Source organism: Triticum aestivum, unplaced genomic scaffold (genome assembly GCF_018294505.1).
Source record: "Triticum aestivum cultivar Chinese Spring unplaced genomic scaffold, IWGSC CS RefSeq v2.1 scaffold86867, whole genome shotgun sequence".
NCBI lineage: Eukaryota > Viridiplantae > Streptophyta > Magnoliopsida > Poales > Poaceae > Triticum > Triticum aestivum.
Genome location: NW_025225976.1, coordinates 10,557 through 19,767, shown reverse-complemented (window position 1 = coordinate 19,767; position 9,211 = coordinate 10,557). Strand labels below are relative to the sequence as shown.

The following is a 9,211-nucleotide window of genomic DNA, read 5'->3' as shown; positions in this document are numbered from 1 at the left end:
CTAGCTTTAAAATAGTGTCAATTTTGTCACTGAACCTTGCTAGCTGTTAGGTAGCTGCCCCCCCCCCCCGTGACCAGAGAAACCCTCCATGTAGCCCTTGGAATGCCCACCAGCTTTCAAGTAAAAGGTGTATGAAACTGTGCCACGTTTTTTGTGAAAAGGGATCATCATCATCACATCATTAAAACGTCATATGGATCCCCGCCGGCCAGCCATCAAGGGTTTGGCTTGCGCCACCTCAGTGATCCGCGTCACCCTCTTCCTCTCCGGCATGCATGCCTCAGTTCTTCTTTTTCTTCTTTTTCTTCTTCTTCTAAGGTCAGCTCTATGTCTCTCTATATATACCAGGAAGAGACATCCATCCGCGTGCGGGGTGCGCGTGACTTAGGACTTCGGCGACGCGGAGAGGAGAGGAGATGCATGTTAGGCCGGCGGTGAGAGGCAGAAGCGGAGAGGAGAGGAGAGAAATCCAAGGTGTTAGAGAAGCAGCCGGCCGGCGATGTGCGGCAGGAGGTCGGAGAGCAATATGGTCGTCGCTCGTCCGCTGGCGGTGAGTGCGGCCCAGACGGCTTTGCTTTGCGGTTGAGGCGTGGCATGACGCTGATTAGATTAGGTTAGATTAGAGTGTCGGGGCGTTGCGGCCGGGATTAGTTGCCGAGGGAGGAGGAACGACGGCAGTCAAGCGGGAGGGCCTCTTTCAATCCAATCCACCTTGAGCAGCTGTGAGTTTTGGTTTCCAACCAATGTGGATGCGCTCATGGAAACAAACAAACAAAAAGAAAAGAAAAGACGGGATTTTGCGGAGGACGGACTGAGCTATCTAGCAATAGCTAGGCTGGCAATCAGCCAGAGAAGCATGCGCGTTTTGTTTTGGTTTGGTGCACCCGCAACGCAAACGCCGCTGCAATCCGTACGGAGGCGTGGCGGCTGTGCACGTGCGGTGACGCACGCGGGTGCAGGAGCGACCAATTTTGACGCATACTTTTATCTGCTCAAGGTGATCCACATCAACACTATGTATACCTGGCCATATCTCGGCCTGGGCCTAGCCAAGCCCGATGCAAAAAACCTAGGCCCGGGCCCGGCCCGGCCATCGGGCCTGTTTTCTGGACCCAAGCCCGGCCCGAACACGTAAAAGCCCGTCGGGCTTCGGGCCGGCCCGGCCCGACCTTTAGAAAAACGTGAAAACTATGTGCTCATCCGTCCAGTTATCACGTACCTATGTACAGAATCAGAAGAGATAATATAAACCAACTGTATCATAAGCTTCTATTCTATTCTATATATATACTCCATTCTTTCAAGAATCAAGTAATAATTTCTCTTACACCTTTTATAAATTGCGTTGTGGATGGTTCGTTGTTGGAACAATTTTTCTCAACTGTGGTGGTCTCCAAAATTAATAGGCCCAAGCTGTATATGTCTAACTTGATGGAGATGTTATCATACATAGTGTGAGTGCGCGTGTGCATGGTCACCGCGCCTGTACGTGGTCTAGGTAGTGCGTGAGTGGGTTTGTGTTCGTGCAAGTAGTGGGACACGATCTGGCCTCTGTGGTGTGATACGTCTCCAATGTATCTATAATTTTTGATTGTTCCATACTATTATGTTACCTTTTTGGATGTTTATGGGCTTTATTTTACACATTTATATCATTTTTGGGACTAACCTAACCGGAGGTCCAGCCCGTATTGCTGTTTTTGTTCCACCATGGCTCGCATTGTGTGTCATCTCCTCATAAGCCCTGCCACATCTCCATCATGGCTCTTTCTTTTTAATGTGCCATCATGCCTCGAAATCAAAAGGATACACATGACCGAGCATTAAGCCTGTCATATACTCGTATTGATACGATTAATGAAGTAGGAGTCTGAAAAATAGCAACATACAACATTGGTAACAAAAGGGTGACCAGGGTTGCAATCGTTTTATATGATGGTCGCGCACTAAGCAGCTCGGGTTACAACATGGATAATGAAGGGTTGGACATCTGGCGACAACATCCGTCACTACTTTTTGGAAGCGGTGACCATGATGAACAAAAGATGGAAAGCATGTTGGGTTCCTGATATATAATCAGTAGGTTATTCCCATAATTGTTACTCTTACTCATCTACCAGATGCTTACTTATTGCAATCATATCAAGAGTAACAAAATTCGGTTATTGACTTCTAAATGCATGGTTTCTGTTAGATTATAGGCATACATCTGTATATGGTAGATTATGATTTGTAATCATTTCCTGCCTTATCTCTAGAAAAGGCTTCTTGCCCACTAAGCCTTGTACTCTATATGAACTACCCGAGAGGCTCAATACAACATCCATCATATTCCGCCATTCTCCTCTCTATCCCTTCTAACATGGTATCAGCCGCAAGTTCCTAGACCTAACCGCCGCACGCTTCCGCACCGCGCCACCCCTAGGAAGGTCGATCATCATGATCTCTTCCGTGGGGCGCGTGACCCATAGCAGGGTTCGTCCGTTGATCCGTGAATGGCTGCCCTGGTGAGTTTTTCCGATCTCTTGATTGGTTTTCTCTCCGCCGGTTGCTTGCCCGGTATTTTCTTTTTTGGGCCATTGCACTGTGGCACGCGGTCCCGGCCACTACCCGAGGCCGTCCTCACGGCTGCACTGACCAGCACACCGCCATTGCACCGCCCCTTCGGGACGTAGTGCCACGGCTCACGGTCCATGCCGCCACCCCGAGGTCTTCTCGCCGTTATCACCGACCCGCGAGTTGCTGCTGCATCACCCCTTCAAGCCTTAGCACCACGGCGCGCGTCCACCCCCTTTGTCTTCGTCCAGCACCAGCTCATCGGCAACGTCATCGTCATGTTCCCCGATCACTTCGTCTACTCCGACCACCGTCGGCAACATCGGCCCCTCACTGATTGGCGCCGCAACCGTCGTTGAGTAATTCTTTGCTGGCTCCTCTAACTCCTCCGACATGGTTTAGTCCCGATCTTCGCATGCCTAGTGCTGACAACACCGACGTGTGCTATCATCCCCAGTGTATTCCCAGGCCCGACAAGTCTGGAGCGGCGCATCGTCAACATCGACATCGTGCGTCTACGCATGCCCGGTGCTGGCAACATCGACGCGTGCCTTCGTCCATGATGTGTCCCCAGGCTTGCCAAACCCGGTGCGACGCCTCGTCAACAACGTCTTCTTCCCGGCGCACCACTACTTCGATACCACTGCACCCATGACTAACTCGGCGCCTCCTTGCGCCTGTGGCTCCACGGAGACTTCCACAACACCTGCCACCAAACTCGACAATCGATCAGGGCGTTCTTCGCATGAGTACCTCGACCATGGCTACACCACCCACGCTCTCGGCTACCTCGACAACTGCACAAAGGGCCACCACCTCGCTTGAGCAACTCGTCGGCTTCCTCTACAGTTAATGCACAAAGGGCCACCACATCGTCCATGACGCTCCCGCTGCGACTGCGGGGGGATGTCAGCTCGTCGGCTGCTTTTATCTCCAGTTTGACCGTCCGCGACGCTCCTGTTGTCTGCGCGACGCTACCGCTACGACTGCTGGGGGATGTTAGAGTATATAGGTATATCTCTGTATATGGTAGACTATGATTTGTAATTATCTCCTGCTTTATCTCTAGGAGAGGCTTCTTGCCCTCCAAGCCTTCTACTCTATATAAGCCATCTGTGAGGCTCAATACAACATCCATCATACTCCGCCAATCTCTCTCTCTATCCCTTCTAACAGTTTCCTTGCATCATGTACATCAAATATAAGAAAATAACATGCACCTATGTTTTTGGTTCGCAAGAAGATTGTCTAATAGAGATTATACTTAGTTATATGTGACGAATATCACTCAACAAAATCAGGCCCTAGTTTTGGTCTCCACCTCTAAACTTCTTTGCTGGACCATCAGCTTCAGCCTCTTCTTCTAAAAATAGTACAGCTATGGGTTAAATAACTGAGAGATGCTTCTATTATGCTATCTTCGGTGTAAATTTTTTTATTTTACAAATCAAATGTGCAATTATTTAAGCATCTCGTTTTCAGCATGGCTCAATGTATACATCATGTGTTGCTGCTACATAAGAATTATTATTCTAGTATTCAGATAATCAGAAGTTGCACATCCGTCAGCCGGACGCAACATAGAATGTAGATGACCTATGCTAATTTGTTAACATCTACTCCCTCCGTTTCTAAATATAAGTCTTTGTAGAGATTGCACTATGAACCACATATTGATGTATATAGATGCATTTTGAAGTGTAGATTCACTCATTTTGCTCTGTATGTCGTTTATAGTGGAATCTCTCCAAAGGCTTATATTTAGGAACGGAGGGAGTAGCATGCATGTCATTTTTTCCTCCCAAAAGAATTATGCATCTTCTTTGCCAACAACATGACCATATACTAAATAAATATTGGATAATCAATTAAATCATTCATTGAGACACCTGAGTTATACCAAAGCACAGTTGCTAACTGGTGAATAATATCCTACTTGCGCACCACAGAAATATCCTATGCTATTGCAAAACATGGTAGTAGAAATAGTAGCTCATGAAGTAATTGACACTTCAATAAATTTATATATAGGAAACCTACCCAAAACATGATATCCAGAAGGTAGCTGACTGGTTTGGCATTTACCTGGCATAAATACAAAGAAATATGAGGCGATATATATGATTGAAGGAGCTACACTGAGGCCAACAATTCACCGACAAAATCGGCGACTCGGTGTACTTTTCATCATGGTCAGCAAGTTATCAGGAAGAAACTAAAAAAACATGCACACATGGCTCCCATTGAGGATGCCAGCCATGTACTGCTCCTCCCTGAACAACGTGGGCACAACGCGGTCATCAAAGAGCATCAGGGCTCACCTCGGGGACATGGCCATGGTAGGTTCGGCGTCTAGCGGATTCAGCATGGCTGGGTCATCTCCATGTTACATGTTGCCTGTCTCCCTCCCTCTTTCTTTGTCTGGATCTTCCCACCTTCAGAAGCACATACCTCTGCACGTATATATACAACTAAAATATTTAGAAACACCAGACAAAGGCAGCTGAACCTCTCCAGAACAGTGGTAAAATAAAATAAAAATCGCTTGCAGGAGGATAGAATTGACGGATCGAACAGTAATTATTACAATAGATGAAATAATTTTTCTTCTTATGCTCCAAGGAAAAAGAGCAAGCATCTGGTGGGCAGGGAAACTGCTACACCCAGATCGATATTTTCCTACATATCATCACGAATCATAGAACTAATAGAATGACTTAATAAGAGAATTCGAGACAATGGGTTAGCACGTACACAGTGGGCGGTCTCGTAGATGAGGCAGATGATGGAGAGAGGGGCCCCCAGCCGAGCATGGACTGCACGACGTAGTCCGCCGTGCTTGTCTTCTGACGTGTAGTCGACGCTATGACCGTTCCCTTCCCTGCCGCCGGCTCCTCCTCCATACGGCTCACCACCGGAAGCCTCGGGAATTGCGGCGAGCCCCGGATTTGGGAGCCCAGAGAAGCGGTAGTGCGCAGGATGGCATCGCTGGGGCGCATGGACAGGAGGCTGGGGGGAGGGCACGGCTGGTGAGGTGCCGGTGCGAATCGTGGTGCGGCGTCGTCGATGCGGAGCAACATCAGGAGGCAGGAGGGCGCGTCGGGCCATCGGGGCGCGTCGGGCGATCGCGAGGAGCTTTGGTTTCTTTCGTGCTGTCTGAGGGACGTGGGATAGTCTTCCAGATCGGGAAAGAACGTGGGTGACGTGTGGTTTTTCTAATTCGCGAGTTGGGTGCCGGATCGATGTATGAGAGGAGGTTTACCTCTGGTTTTCGGAGGGTTTGAAAAAAAATCGCTAGGAGGACGTGGGTGGGAAAGCTAGCGAGGAGGGGGCATCGAAGGAGGTCGAACCATCACGACGTTCGATTCTCCTTTAATAGTAGAGATATTCTGGAGCTATGTATCCACTGACAACAAAGATTTTAGTAAGTATTGCTGGAGAGAATAAAATGCAGTTCACTTCATAAATGACTGAGCAAAATGCTATCGCATTTGATGTCTGACTTACTACGATCCAACAACATTTTGTGTTTTCATCCGTGTTTGTTCTTGGCCGAAGAGTCTCGAGAGACCGAAATCCGCAATTTTCGGGATCATCTTATCATCCAGCAATATGTTCTCAGGTTTAAGATCCATATGGACAATGTTAATGCTGTGTAGGAAGGCTAAACCTTGGTAGATCCCCTTGATGATTTTGAAGCGTGTGTCCCAGTCCATTCCATCATTGGATACTTCTGAAGAGGTGAAACATTGAATAATGTAAGTACTCAAAGATAATAACTTCCAGCAGTACTTGTTTCTCAGAATGCCAGTACAAGAAAACCTGTTTGTATGGCAACATTTCCTTTGGATAAACATAATGTTACTGTCTTTTCTTGTCAATGTATAGCATCAAAATCTTAATAGAATATGCAGACAACCAAACACAAATTCATAGTATTTTTTTCAGAGACTTAAATACAGTTAAAACATAAAATGGAAATAATTATATACCAAAAAGATTCTTCTGAAGGTTCCCCTGCGGCAAGTACTCGTAGCAGAGTAAACTTTCAACAATGTCTGCAACAATATATCTTCCATTGTTCTGCACCACTTTCTTTTGGGCTTCATGGCAGTAGCCCTCCAACTTTACTACATTTTCATGATGCAGTTGCAGAGCCATAATACTCTGAACCTCGTTAGTGAATACTTTGTCACACGTGATTGGTGTATTTTCGGCAAGTTTCTTCACCGCAATTGTTTGCCCGTCTGGCGCAATCCCCTGTTCAAGCTCAAAAATACCTTTTCAGCAAATATTGGCATCTTATTGGCACGAAAATGTGAAGGCATGCATGGCCATATTACCATATAAACAGTTCCAATACGGACCCCCTCTTGATAGTACAGTTGTACCTACGACTCAATACCACCGAAAAGAAACGAAGAAAACAAAACCGTCTTCAGAGAAGTCCTTGAGGGGAAATAATCGTTTTAGTGCCCTTATATTAGAAAACCTGAAAAGCTTAATGCACTTGATTAGTCCGTAAAAGTATTGTCATCAATCACCAAAACTATCCAGGGAAAATTATGCTCTAACACATGTGCTCCACGCTCTCGCTCACCACCGTCGCACTCGGGAACTACCTCAGCACACTGCTCGTCACGGTGGTGGCCAAGGTCACCATTAGGGGAGGCAAGCCAGGGTGGATCCCCGACAACCTCAACGTCGGCCACCTCGACTACTTCTCCTGGCTGCTCATCGCGCTCAGCCTCCTCAACTTTGTCGTCTACCTGCTCATTGCCAGCTGGTACACCTACAAGAAGACCGATGGATATTACCCGGACGCCAAAGGAGGAGCTGATGATTCACATGACCAGTGAGTGAGTGACTCACTCTGGCTGCAGCAGTTTGTGTCTGAATGTGCGCGTGTGTTCAGGAGGCATGGCAGAATAGATTGTTGAAAGAAGAAGAAAACGAACTTCAGAGTTCAGATAGTTGAAATTAAGGAAGGGAAATAAAATTGCATGGTAGATTTGTGACTTCAAGAATCAAGTGTTGTGGTGTTGATTAATTCTAGTGTCTTGGAAAAATCTGGCAGAAAAAAGTCCAGATGTTATGTAGTTTATTAGTTTGGTATGCAATGTGATCCAAAGTTTCTACAGTGAGTAGAAAAATTATAAGAGTGTAAAAGAATTTACATCAGGTTCATAAACGTCGCTGCTTGGATAACTTGTTGTATGGATGTCACCCAAACAAGTCATTTTCATCTCTGTTAAACTCAGAACATAACAAATTTTGTGAAAATATATTCTCGATTAAGCCTTTCCATATATATCGATGGCGACTCGAAAAGGTATCTAGAAACCTTTTAAAACTCAATCAAGCTGAAACAATTGTATCAGTGGTGGAGTCCCGACTCCTTTGTAATTGCGGTCGCTTCTATTGAGTTGTACTAGAGTTTTGAGAGGCAATGATCAATATTGTCGAGGCCATGCAATATACATGTGCAAAATGAAAATGTCCTTTGTACTCAAATTTTTGTCTTCTTTGCCACATAGTGGTTTCTCAATTTTCCCTGGTTCTAAGACAGCACCTAAATGTAGCGCATTCAACATCCATCGTTCTGGTTCTTAACCATGTGGTTTTTCCTCATTTCTCAATGCCTCCTCTTCCTATTTAGGATTGATGTACATATAGTTTATGCAATCTCATGATGTAGTGGTTGGAGACCCACTAGAGTGAACTGTTGTGTACTAACTATGAAATATACAACCCTTATGTTTTCGATGCATGTAGCTACATTGTGATCTTTATATAGTGGACTATCTGTAGCCACAAATTGCATGAGTATGGCATGGGAGCTAGTCCAATTAATATAATTTACCAGCTTGGCATGCAGCTGGTTGGTTTCAACATATATTGTTAATTAAATCAGAGTTGGCACCACAATTATATTAGAATAGTTTGGTCCCCGTACACGTCTCACAAGCTTAAATACACCGGAAAGGTTGATATGACATTATTGTGAGATTCGGCTGTAGACCATTGTTAGAAGTGTAGCCATAAAACCACAATGTACCCAATTGGGTTTGATTCATTGTCCAAGCATCATCAAACGCACGCGCGCATGCAAAATTGCAGAATCAAACTTTAGTACCTCAATATTAGTTTCCAAGCAGACATATTAAAGTTATTTGCAAGGTTGATTTTGTAAAGAGGCAATGATTTCATTTTTCAGAAACAATATGAAGGGACCATCTCATAAGCCCCAACAAACGCCATGTTAGATAATGTAGACAACATGTGCACAAAGAGTTGCTTAGCTAAGATGTCAGTGGTACTAATATTGAAGAATGAGTGATTTATTGGGCGCCAATGCTGAAGTGGCAATATATATTACTAATATGATCCTTCAGAGTTCATATAGAGAAATTGGGCACCAATGCTTAAGAATGTCTCCTTTTCCTATTTAGGATTGATGTATGATCGTGAGATCCCCCGGGTAGGCCCATGACTAGGATATGGCCCAATAGACACTATTCACCTATTCTTCTTCGCTCACCTTCCTAGATCGCACCACGACATTCATCCGACTGAACTGGCATTAAAGATTGATGTTACCAACAACATAAAGAAAAACAGCTACACCATGAAATCATCTAGACCCTGGTAACGG

At 45.5% G+C, this 9,211-nt stretch overlaps 1 pseudogene; it reads right to left on the bottom strand.

The window, feature by feature from the left end:
* Window positions 1-1,171: 1,171 nt before the first annotated feature.
* Window positions 1,172-7,093, bottom strand: LOC123172430 (putative cysteine-rich receptor-like protein kinase 20; annotated as a pseudogene).
* Window positions 7,094-9,211: the final 2,118 nt, after the last annotated feature.